The sequence below is a fragment of the Cololabis saira genome, chromosome 3 (genome assembly GCF_033807715.1).
Source record: "Cololabis saira isolate AMF1-May2022 chromosome 3, fColSai1.1, whole genome shotgun sequence".
Taxonomy (NCBI): Eukaryota; Metazoa; Chordata; class Actinopteri; order Beloniformes; family Belonidae; genus Cololabis; species Cololabis saira.
Window position 1 is genome coordinate 4,917,135 of NC_084589.1, and position 13,680 is coordinate 4,930,814.

At 41.8% G+C, this 13,680-nt stretch overlaps 1 protein-coding gene and 1 long non-coding RNA gene across 3 annotated transcripts in view; one reads left to right on the plus strand and one right to left on the minus strand.

Moving 5' to 3' along the window:
- The window catches only part of bves (blood vessel epicardial substance), a 57,314-nt gene that overhangs the window by 8,193 nt on the left and 35,441 nt on the right, over positions 1-13,680 (plus strand). The gene's annotated exons all lie outside the window — the stretch shown is intronic.
- On the minus strand, positions 6,901-8,056 carry LOC133440823 (uncharacterized). Its single transcript, XR_009782365.1, has 3 exons — positions 7,950-8,056; positions 7,719-7,863; positions 6,901-7,641 (listed from the first exon to the last, which is right to left on the minus strand). It is a non-coding gene; the product is annotated as an uncharacterized LOC133440823 (long non-coding RNA).

The window sequence follows — 13,680 nt, forward strand, 5'->3', positions numbered from 1 at the left end:
TGGCGATTTTACTCACACCATTACAGTCAACAAGGTGGTATTTCCTCATCCAGGTAAAATCCTGTGCGGAACGATGTTTGCCACCTTCCTGCAGTCGCTGAAGAGATGCTAATATGAGCACGTACTTCTCCCGATGAATGACCACAGTGTTTCCTGACTTCCCGCTGAGCGAAACCTCTAGTTTCTTTTAGTAAATGTCCCGCTTACTAGTGCGGCAGATAAGCAAACCAATTGTGCATTTTATGATAGAAGCATGAAACTTTCTACATATCATCTACATCCCCCAAGGATTAATTTCTGAAGTGGAAGCACTTTGGGTCTGACCTCTGGTGACCTTGAGAGGTCATTGACCTCAGCATTGCATTTTTCCATTATTTTCGCTTCATTCTCCATTATAATAAGTACATCATTTAAAAAAATATATGTCTTTGTTATAATAAAGAAAATTTAGCTCAGTCATGGCCTTTTGTGTGAGTTTGTATATGACAATACTGTTGCTGACCAGCAGAGGGCAGTAGTTGGCAGTTGGCAGTTGGAAGCTGGCAGCACCATTTACTATGACAGAAAGAGTGTGATGTTGCTGTCAGGAAGTGAGTATTTTAATCACCATCCATCTGATGAAAGACAATAGCTATTCATTAATTAAATTAAATAGCTAGCTAGCTAACTGTTAATGAAAGAAACAAAGTAGCCTAGCTAGCTAGCTAGCTGTTGATTAATTAAATAAAATGTCTTGCTAGCTAGCTAACTGTTAATGAATTAAATAAAATAGCTGTAGCTAGCTGTTGATGAATTACATAAAATTGTTTGCTAGCTAGCTAGCTAGCTATCTGTTAGTGAATGAAACAAATAGCCTAGCTCTCTAGCTGTTGAGTAATTAAATAAAATGTCTTGCTAGCTAGCTAACTGTTAATGAATGAAATAAAATAGCTGTAGCTAGCTGTTGATGGATTAAATAAAATTGCTTGCTAGCTGGTTGTTGATGAATTAAAGCTATCTAACATGTAATAGTAAATTTACACAATGTGTTATGTTCTTTCAGGATTCCTCTGTAGCCTGTGTCAGCTAGCCTCCAGCGCCCTTCAAAATTGTGATAAGTCAACACTGTCTGCATCATGTCAAAACGCCATTTACTGGTTGATCCAACTCAGCCTCAAAGAATTACAAGTTGAGTAGCCCTATTAACTGGGAACTATGTGCTCTTTGTCAAGTAAAAACAGGAGAAGCTTTGCAATGCCCCACCAGGCATAACAAGCCCTCAGAAGACAGTGGTTATGTGTCATTGGCCAGGGATCTCCTTGCATTCCAAGAAATTGGACAAATACCACCTGAGTTGGACTTGGACAGGCTGGATGATGGGAATGGCATAGAGGCCACGCTGAGGACCAACAGAGCACAGTGGCACAAGGCCTGTAGAGTAAAATACAATCAAAGTACACTGCAACGACGGCGGAAGTTGGAACAGTGTGATGTAGCCATGGTTCACACACGGTCTTCTCACAGTCATATCCACCCAAAAGACCCTTTGTGTTTCTTCTGCAACAAGCCTGCTGGGTCTGAAATGCTCAATATGGCATCAACAAAACAGTTAGATGCCAAAGTTAGAAAAGCTGCCGTGGAAACAGAAGACACCGAGTTGCTTGCTAAACTTGCACCTGCGGACATGATAGCCCTTGAAGCAAAATATCATCTAAACTGCCTCCAGAAGCTATAACAAAGCAAGACAGGCTATATCAAAGGATGAACACAAGGAAGATGCTCAGCTACTTGGTATTGCGTTTGCAGAGTTGGTAGCCTTCATGGAGGAAAGAAGAAGTGAGGAGGACACTGCTCCAGTATTCAAATTGTCTGACCTGGGTAACCTGTACCAAATTCGACTTGAACAGCTTGGTGCCACAGTGGGGAATCGGATCCACACAACCAGACTAAAGAACAGGCTTCTCTCAGAGGTACCTGGTTTAATGGCACATTCACAGGGAAGAGACACACTTTTGACATTTCAGAATGATATAGGAGATGCCCTTAAGAAGGCCTGTGACTACGACAGTGATGAAGACCGTGTGTGAACCATGGCTACATCACACTGTTCCAACTTTTCTAATGACTTCCGCCATCGTTGCAGTGTACTTTGATTGTATTTTACTCTACAGGCCTTGTGCCACTGTGCTCTGTTGGTCCTCAGCGTGGCCTCTATGCCATTCCCATCATCCAGCCTGTCCAAGTCCAACTTAGGTGGTATTTGTCCAATTTCTTGGAATGCAAGGAGATCCCTGGCCAATGACACATAACCACTGTCTTCTGATGGCTTGTTATGCCTGGTGGGGCATTGCAAAGCTTCTCCTGTTTTTATTTGACAAAGAGCACAGAGTTCCCAGTTAATAGGGCTACTCAACTTGGAATTCTTTGAGGCTGAGTTGGATCAACCAGTAAATGGCGTTTTGACATGATGCAGACAGTGTTGACTTATCACAATTTTGAAGGGCGCTGGAGGCTAGCTGACACAGGCTACAGAGGAATCCTGAAAGAACATAACACATTGTGTAAATTTACTATTACATGTTAGATAGCTTTAATTCATCAACAACCAGCTAGCAAGCAATTTTATTTAATTAATTAACAGCTAGCTATATCTATTTTATTTAATTCACTAACAGATAGCTAGCTAGCTAGCTAGCTAGCAAACGATTTTATGTAATTCATCAACAGCTAGCTACAGCTATTTTATTTCATTCATTAACAGTTAGCTAGCTAGCAAGACATTTTATTTAATTACTCAACAGCTAGCTAGCTAGGCTATTTGTTTCATTCACTAACAGATAGCTAGCTAGCTAGCTAGCTAGCAAACGATTTTATGTAATTCATCAACAGCTAGATACAGCTATTTTATTTCATTCATTAACAGTTAGCTAGCTAGCAAGACATTTTATTTAATTACTCAACAGCTAGCTAGCTAGGCTATTTGTTTCATTCACTAACAGATAGCTAGCTAGCTAGCTAGCAAACGATTTTATGTAATTCATCAACAGCTAGATACAGCTATTTTATTTCATTCATTAACAGTTAGCTAGCTAGCAAGACATTTTATTTAATTAATCAACAGCTAGCTAGCTAGGCTATTTTGTTTCATTCATTAACAGTTAGCTAGCTAGCTATTTAATTTAATTAATGAATAGCTATTGTCTTTCATCAGATGGATGGTGATTAAAATACTCACTTCCTGACAGCAACATCACACTCTTTCTGTCATAGTAAATGGTGCTGCCAGCTTCCAACTGCCAACTGCCAACTACTGCCCTCTGCTGGTCAGCAACAGTATTGTCATATACAAACTCACACAAAAGGCCATGACTGAGCTAAATTTTCTTTATTATAACAAAGACATGTTTTTTTTTTAATTATGTACTTATTATAATGGAGAATGAAGCGAAAATAATGGAAAAATGCAATGCTGAGGTCAATGACCTCTCAAGGTCACCAGAGGTCAGACCCAAAGTGCTTCCACTTCAGAAATTAATCCTTGGGGGATGTAGATGATATGTAGAAAGTTTCATGCTTCTATCATAAAATGCACAATACCTTTCATATATGAGCTTAGCTGCTGCACTATACTAGTAAGTTAGTACGGTAATATTATGGACATGTGAAGTGCTTGATCAAGTGATGGAAAACCAATAAAAAAAGTTTAATCACAAAAAAAAATAAGGACAGGGAGGTGGGGAGAAAAGAGAGCTTGTAACGATTACTCTTCCATTTACTGGCTCTGAACCGTTTCCTGGACGGCAGGAGCTCGTACTCAGAATGTCAGATATGGGAGGGGTCTGGAAGGAACTACTGGCCAGAACTACTGCCCTCTCCTCATAGATAGATGAAGATGTGCATAGCTACTGTGCCCAGTTATCGTCATTGCCACTTTGATTAAGCTGTTGATTTTGTTCTTGAGCAGAACAGAAAGTACGCCATACCATGCTGCCATACTGTACCTAATTAGACTGCCAAGTACAGCATTATAGAATGTCATCATGATTGTGGAGCTTTACTCCAAACAGTCTCAGCCTGCCAAGAAAGTGCAGTCTCTGTGCTAGTTTGCTGCATAAGTAATCAACATGTGTGTTCCATTTCAGCAAGTTATCTATTTCGACTCCCAAGTACTTATAAGAGTTTACCTGCTTGATGGTTCGACCCCCCAATAGCTACAGGACGTGGTCAGTGACTTTTTTGGGGTCAAAGATAATTTCCTTAGTCTTAAGAGTATTTAAGATCAAGTGGTTACTCTCACACCAGTCCACAAAAGATGTGATCTCTTGGAGATACAGAGAAGGGCTGTCATCGGCACACAACAGACTCAGGATTAATGTATCATCTGAGAATTTTATGAGCGTGTTTTTAGAATGACTGTGTGGACCGATTGTCAACACTTGTTAAGGGCGCACGTTAAGGGCGCACGTGAAATTTCGATTGACTGATACACCAGAGACTGACTGTTAATAATTAAAAATAATTAATAATAATAATTTTATTATTTTAGTTTCAATAAAATCAGTTTCTTTTGAAATACTTTACCCGGAGGTCAATAAAAATGGAGTCACACTTCGACAATATTTTTGGGGCAGGGATGAAGGGATTTTCGCGCTTGACAGGGCTGAGGCCCACCAGCAGGGGGGGGGCAAGCCACCAAGGGATGAAGCCAGAGTCCGAACAATAGCATGCAAGCACACGTGTCACACTCACTGCAAACCAAAAAGTAGTAAATTAAATAAACCAAAAACTGAGCATACGTGGAATGCACACACACAGAAGTAGGACACCACCACCGAAAGGGTTGGCTGCCACCCTGCCGTGAAACGCTCAGCACCTGAAAAGCAAAGAAACAAAAAAGGGGTTTAAGGAGGAAAACAAAATAAGTACACAAACATATGAAACCAATATAAACAGCTCAAAAGTAATGGGAGGGGACAAAACCAAAGATTGACCACTGTGGTTGCTGACCACGCACAATATATCAGTTACACAAGGTAACAAGGGCGACAAAACCCAAGTTACCCCAAATTAACCCAAAAGGAGCATCCCCACACCACACTCTAGACACACACACACCAACTAGTCTCACAACCACTCACTCGCACGCACACCCTCTCTCACACGCGCACAATAGCTAAAACTTAGTATAAAAATGCTTTGATGCTTGGTGGTCTTGCAGACTCTTCACACGGGCGACAGCGTCAGTCCAACCAGGACACTGCTTGGTAACTTCAGGTTGACAAGAACGGCAGCGGGACCAAATCCGGAAACCCCTAAAATACATACAAACACTTAATTGATGCTACAAATAATAACTGCCGAAAGTAAGATTCGTTAAAAGAGCACATACCAGATGATGCCAGGCGTCTTAATTAATCTTAGTGAGGCTCGCCCAATTCCACAAGTCACCCGATTAACAGACGCTCGGAGCGAGCCCCAAAAACTCACAGAATGCGCGCTGCGCAGACTGGAAGGAAACTGGACGCCGGAACGTGCTGAAAAAAAGCGATCAGGTGCAGGTCGGCAGTGAATTAAAAGTAGAAAAGGTGCCATCACAGCATGCTGAAAACAGACTACGTACCAGTTGCAATTAAGCACGGAATCTTTCTGCAAGATCCGCTTCTGACACGAGCCGGCCAAAGCCACAGGTGGATGAGGAACGAGACAGGAACCGACCGGGACCCGCAGTGGGCGGGGGCGAAGAGTCGCGCTTTGTTTCCGGGTTCCCCATCACCTCCCCTTAAATAGGCCAGCGACGCACGCCATTGGTCGAGGCTTCTCACTCACAAATAAGCACTTATTCAGTGCGTCTTACCACAATCTGCCCCCAGCTTTTCAATCGGCGTCCCGCCGATGCACTGGCAAGCAATCACACTAGGGTTCTGCGATGGCTGATCAGCCACCAGGTTACTGGAACACGCAGCCCCCTTTACGGAGGTCACAGAACCAAGAACTCGGACACCAAGGTCCGAGCCCAAATAACGCAGCTGCCGTCAAGCAGCTTCAACATTATTTTGTATGAAGATAAACTTCACCAAATTTGCCTTAAGAAAAAAAAAAAAAAAGAAAGTGTAGCACTCAGCGCTAACTCCCACAAGTCGTCTGATTAACAGACGCTCTTTCAAAAAATAAATTCACAAGTCGTCCGATTAACAGACGCTCTTTGAAGAAATAAATTCACAAGTCGTCCGATTAACAGACGCTCTTTGAAGAAATAAATTCACAAGTCGTCCGATTAACAGACGCTCTTTGAAGAAATAAAGTTAAAAACATGTAATGAACATAAACGCTACCACCTCAACGCCTGGTCCCTGGCGGAGAAGTGGCATGCCCTTTCGCAGAAATCTGCTTCTTCAAGCAAGTCAGTTATCGTCATCCCGGACTTCCCTGGAAACATTGAGCATTTTCACGGGGAACAAATACCAGCCTCTCGGTCACTAAGGACCCAGAAGCAAAGAATGTATCGCCAGCGCTTGTCGAACTTCGTCTCGTCCTCCATACTTCAAAACTCAGCTCACCGTGTTGCCAAAGGTTTCAGTCCACAGCCAGAGGAATACACTGCCAACCTCCACACTGGGCTCACTGCCGTTCTTGCCAACACACTCACACAAAAATAGAAAAGACGTTACTTGAAATGCCTGAAAATTAAAATTTCCCTTTTTTTTTTCTTTTTCAACAGACCACCAACCACTTTCAAAAACAAAATTCAAAACAATAGTCGCTGGTGTTTAGAAGTCAATCCTGCCAACAACGCCAAATGTGGACCGATCGTCAACACTTGTTAAGGGCTAACGTGAAATTTCGATTGACTGATACACCAGAGACTGACTGTTATGAAAATATAATTTTATTATTTTAGTTTCAATAAAATCAGTTTCTTTTGAAATACTTTACCCGGAGGTCAATAAAAATGGAGTCACACTTCGACAATATTTTTGGGGCAGGGATGAAGTGATTTTCGCGCTTGACAGGGCTGAGGCCCACCAGCAGGGGGGGGGCAAGCCACCAAGGGATGAAGCCAGAGTCCGAACAATAGCATGCAAGCACACGTGTCACACTCACTGCAAACCAAAGAAGTAAATTAAATAAACCAAAAACTGAGCATACGTGGAATGCACACACACAGAAGTAGGACACCACCACCGAAAGGGTTGGCTGCCACCCTGCCGTGAAACGCTCAGCACCTGAAAAGCAAAGAAACAAAAAAGGGGTTTAAGGAGGAAAACAAAATAAGTACACAAACATATGAAACCAATATAAACAGCTCAAAAGTAATGGGAGGGGACAAAACCAAAGATTGACCACTGTGGTTGCTGACCACGCACAATATATCAGTTACACAAGGTAACAAGGGCGACAAAACCCAAGTTACCCCAAATTAACCCAAAAGGAGCATCCCCACACCACACTCTAGACACACACACACCAACTAGTCTCACAACCACTCACTCGCACGCACACCCTCTCTCACACGCGCACAATAGCTAAAACTTAGTATAAAAATGCTTTGATGCTTGGTGGTCTTGCAGACTCTTCACACGGGCGACAGCGTCAGTCCAACCAGGACACTGCTTGGTAACTTCAGGTTGACAAGAACGGCAGCGGGACCAAATCCGGCAACCCCTAAAATACATACAAACACTTAATTGATGCTACAAATAATAACTGCCGAAAGTAAGATTCGTTAAAAGAGCACATACCAGATGATGCCAGGCGTCTTAATTAATCTTAGTGAGGCTCGCCCAATTCCACAAGTCGCCCGATTAACAGACGCTCGGAGCGAGCCCCAAAAACTCACAGAATGCGCGCTGCGCAGACTGGAAGGAAACTGGACGCCGGAACGTGCTGAAAAAAAGCGATCAGGTGCAGGTCGGCAGTGAATTAAAAGTAGAAAAGGTGCCATCACAGCATGCTGAAAACAGACTACGTACCAGTTGCAATTAAGCACGGAATCTTTCTGCAAGATCCGCTTCTGACACGAGCCGGCCAAAGCCACAGGTGGATGAGGAACGAGACAGGAACCGACCGGGACCCGCAGTGGGCGGGGGCGAAGAGTCGCGCTTTGTTTCCGGGTTCTTCTTCTTCTTCTTCTTCAGGTTTATTGGCGGCTGGCATCCAGTTCTCCGGCGCATTACCGCCCTCTTCTGGATCATTCTCATGGTCCAGCCTACTGACACTGATTCATACCCTCATTCTCTGTTTGACTATATTCTTTCAAATAATCTAGTGTCTCTCAAAAACTCAAGCAATGCCTTCACATGTTTCCTATTCTTCATTCCTAATATACTTTTAATATTCATTTCCTGTTCTTCCAATTCTATCAGTTTATTATTCATAGTTTCCCTTTCCATCTTATATCTCCCACAACTCAGTAAAACATGCTCTATAGTCTCATCCTCTTGACACTCTTCACACAAACCATTCTGATGTTTCCCTACAACCTTCAAGTTTTTGTTTAGGGCACTATGCCCTAATCTTAGCCTTGTCAATATGATTTCTTCTCTTCTTTTCCCACTACCCACCCTTTTAACTCTAGTGCTCTCTTGAATACTATATAGATGCCTTCCTTTGACCTCATTGCTCCATTTTTCTTGCCACATTAAATTCACTTTTTCCCAGATCACACTTTTAGCTTCAGACTTGCTAATATTCACATTCATTTCTACCACCGTTTTCTGTATTGCCTTCTTGGCCATCCTGTCTGCCATCTCATTTCCCTTAACTCCAACATGAGCAGGGACCCATAAAAACTTAATGTCACTTCCCTTTAAAACTGATCTTGTGGCTGACTGAAGGACCTCATACAGCAGACCTTGACGACTCTTTGAATGAGACGATCTCATACTAGTTAAAACTGCAGATGAATCTGTACAAATCACTATTTTTTTAACTTGACTCTTTTCCACCCATTTTAAAGCTATAAGCACACCCAGCATCTCTACTGTGTAGACTGCTAAATGGTCTGAAGTTCTTCTATTCATTTCTATGCTCTTTGAAGGAACAACTACTCCAAAACCAGTCACTCCAGTCTCCGGTTGTTTAGCTCCATCCGTATACATTTCAATAAAATCACTGTACTCTGTTTTTAAATACTGAGTTGCTGCATTTGCCAGATCAATCCCTTGTCTCTTTCCCTTTAATTCCAACAAATGCCAGTCTACATATGGCCATATCATCCTCCATGGGGGCATTAATGGATATACCACAGTTGGACTTAACTTCATCTCCCCAACACCAAGCTCTTTAGCAATGTCATTCCCCACCCTACCAAAGTTATCTTTCTTACTTTTTCCAAACTCCCAGCACTCCTTTAAAACTCTTTTTGTAGGGTGAGACTCACCATGTCCCTGTAACGATGCCCAATAATTGCTCATCAACTGTTTTCTTCTTAATGCTAATGGCATTTCTTCCAGTTCTACTTGTAGTGCACATACTGGAGTTGTTCTAAAAGCCCCACTGCATATCCGTAGTGCCTTCGCTTGAATTATATCCACCTTTTTTAAAAGGGACGCTGCTGCTGATCCATAAACAATGCAACCATAGTCAATAACTGATCTTATCATAGCTACATAGATTGTCTTTAACGAAGCACAACTTGCCCCCCATTCCCTTCCTGTCAAACACCTCAAGACATTTATTACTTTTTTACATTTGTCCTCTACTTTCTTTATGTGGTCTACCCACGTCAATTTAGAGTCAAATATCACTCCCAAATATTTAAATGATCCAACTCTTTCCAGCTCTTTTCCATACATATATAGCTTCTCTTCCACCCTTCTTTTCCTGGTGAAAATAACTGACTGAGTTTTTTCCACAGAAAATCGACATCCCCAATCCAACCCCCACTCTGTTACCCCATCAATTGCTGATTGAACTTTACTCACTATATACTCCAAATTCCTTCCTCTTTTCCAGAGTGCCCCATCATCAGCAAAAAGTGAAGTACCAATATCTGATGGAAAATTTGAAAAAACATCATTTATCATGATTATGAACAGTAGAGGACTAATAACACTCCCTTGCGGAGTCCCATTCCCAACCATATATTTGTTCGACATCTCACATCCTATTCGGACCTGTAATTTCCTGTCAAATAAAAAATTCTTTATCCAGTTAAAGGTTCTCCCTCCAACTCCCATCCCATGTAATTTGATCATCAAACCTTCTCTCCACATCATATCGTAGGCTTTTTCAATATCAAAAAAGACTACCACTACTGATTCTTTATTTGCTTGTGCCCTTCTAATCTCATTTTCAAGTCTTACTACTGCATCCATAGTACTCCTACCTTTTCTAAAACCACTTTGACAGCTCGTCAGCAAACCTCTCTTCTCAAGGTAGTAAGTTAATCTTTCTGTAATCATTCTTTCCATAATCTTGCACATATTGGACGTTAATGCAATCGGCCTGTAGCTTGATGGTTTACAAGGATCTTTCCCAGGCTTCCTAATTGGAATTACCACTGCTTCCTTCCACACGCTTGGCAGCTTCCCTTCCTTCCACACTCTGTTATACAAATGTAACATTTTAGCCATCCCATTTGGTCCAAGGTTTTTCAACATTACATAGCTGACCTGATCTCCACCTGGAGCTGAAGGTTTTGCTTTATTAACCGCTCTCACAAGCTCAGCCATTGTAAGACAGTCATCCATACTCCCCCCTCCATCTTCCCTCATATCTAATATTCCTGGATAATGACTCAAGTTCATTTCTCTTCTCGTTCTCCCTTCCTCTGTTAAGTTTCCCACACTGTGTACTTTTGCAAAAGCTTCAGCTAATAACTCTGCTTTATCTTTATCAGTTGTTGCTGTTTGTTCTTCTGAGGTGATAACTGGATATTCCCACTCCCTTCTGTCTCCTCCCATCTTTCTTATCATCCCCCAAACTTCTCCTACCGGGGTTGTTCTCCCTATGTCACTACAAAAGTGTCTCCAGCTTGCTCTCTTTGCTCGTTTGATTACCTTCCTTACCTTTGCTTGTGCCCTCTGATATTCTATCAGACTGTGATAATTATGCTCTCTTTTAACTTTTTTAAATGCTTTGTTCCGGGCTTTTACCGCTTTTGAGCACTCTTCTGTCCACCATGGGACGAGTTTCCTATTCCTCCTGTTTTTACTCTTTGGAATTGCTTGACTTGCTGCAGACATAATTGCTTCAGTCACATTACTGTTAATAGTATCTATGTCCCCATTCAAGTCAACAGATTCCATTAATTTTTCACTTACTGATTTAAATACATCCCACTTCGCTTTACTATACACCCACTTCTGTAACCCATTTCCAGCATTCACTTCTGCTCTCCCTCCTATTGTACACATTATCACATAATGGTCACTACCTAAAGTTTTTCCTGTCATCACCCACTTACTAATTCCTGCGTATCGTACTGACACCAATGTTAGATCTAATGCCGACTCATTACCTGTTCTTACATCGACTCGTGTCCCCCTCCCATCATTCAAACATACAAGATCCATCTCCTCCATTAACTCTTCTATGACTCTGCCATTTATGTCTGTATGTGTTCCTCCCCACAGTGTATTATGAGCATTAAAATCAGCACACCAAATAATATTATTCCTGTCAATACCTTTAATCCTAAGTAATCTTTCCAACTCCAACGTTTTGCATGGGTTATAGTAATTCACTATTACCATATTCTGCTCCATCTCCCACACTTCCAACACAATATATTCCTGTTCTACTCCTATTTCTAATATTCTGTATGACAAATCTTGTCTAATAAACACTGCACCGCCTCCACCCGTGCCTTCACCTTCAGCCCTGTCTCTTCTTATTACCACATATCCATAAATAACAAAATCTAATACTGGTTTCAAAAAAGTTTCTTGGATACATATTACATCTGGCTTTTCAACCATCTCTCTTAAATAATGTTTGAACTCTTGTCCATTAGCCACCAAACTTCTAGCATTCCACTGAAGTATTTTCATCGTGATTTAGATGATCCCTTGCTTGGTCCTGGCTACTGCTCTGTCTATTAATTTCACTTTGGATCTCCTCCCAATTCAAATCATTCATTCCCAAGTGATCTATCGCTGCCTTTGCTATAATCTGTATATTTGTCGTTCTCGACATAGATATTCTTGTAGAATTTATTGCTGCAGTAATGAACACCACCAATTGTTTCTTATCCACCCAGACTTTGTCTTTGTGATACTGCTCTCTCCTCTGCTCTCTTGGTTCTCCACCTCCATCTCCCACCCCCACCAGTCTTTGTGGTTCATCTCTCTTCTCAACCTTCTTCAGGGCTTGTGCATAAGTTACCTTTTCCAACACTTTTACTTTCTGAATCTCTACTTCTTTCCTCATTGTTGGACATTTCCCAAAGGTAACACTATGTTCACCCCCACAGCTACAGCACTTTGGTTTTGTTTCTTCTCCACATTCTCCATATTCATGGTCCCCTGTACATCTTGCACACCTTCTTTTTTCTTTACAATATTTAGCAATATGGCCAAATTTTTGACACTTGAAACATCTCATCGGTTTCGGTATATAGGCTCTCACATAAAAACACACGAATCCTAAATAGACTCTGTCTGGAATTACTTCACCCTTAAACTCTACCAGTACCGTTTCACTTGTTACCTTTTCTGTACCTTTAGTCATCCTGTGCACATTTACTATTTCTATGCCACGAGCATTCAAGTTCTCCTTCAACTCCTCCTCACCCATGTCTACTGCCACACCAGTAATGACTCCTTTGGTATTTTTGGATTTTTGTTCTCCAACCTGCACAACTTTCACAACCTTTTTTTCACCGACCGTAGTGAATTGTTTGACAACAGCCACCTGAATCTCATCTGAACATCCTATAAACAGATTGCCATCGTTTAAAACCCTAGCAAATTTGATATCCCCACATTTCTTTTTAAGTTCTCTAGTCAACTGCAACGGATTCATTTTTGCCACTCCTCCCTCACCTGCAAATCGAACCACCACATTAAACCGTTTTTGTCCTTCATTATTCTCAGTCTCAGATTCCACAACTCCTTCCTCCTCACTTAACATCAGCTCTGATTCCTTCTCTGAATCAGAATCGCTCTTAGCCTGTCTAAACCTCTTCTTGTCCTTTCTTCCCTGATCCTGCCTTTCCATACCTTTCTTTCCACCTGCCGCTTTCCCTGCTTTATCCTGCCTCATACCTCCTTCTAAATTACTATACCTATCACTATCATTCCCTGCTTTATTCTTAGACATTCTCCCTATCAGAAGAAAAAAAAAAAAAAAAAAAAAAAAAAAAAAAGGAAGAAAGGGTACCGTTCCGGACCTTACAGGCCGTCGGTCGGCACCCCTTCACCCCTAATTCCTACTACTAAACAATATACTATAGTCTTTATTCAACTCTCACACAAAATAACATATAACTTTAGTACAACCGTCAACTGGATGCCAAACCGCTTCAACCACCGCTGTCACCTGCTCCCACTTCCACCAGGTTTTGTTTCCGGGTTCCCCATCACCTCCCCTTAAATAGGCCAGCGACGCACGCCATTGGTCGAGGCTTCTCACTCACAAATAAGCACTTATTCAGTGCGTCTTAAGACAACTGCTTCTGCAGTCCTTAGTGTACGCCGTGAAGAGGAGGGGGGAACACACACCCCCTTGGGGCACCCCCATACTACTAAACTTAGTGCA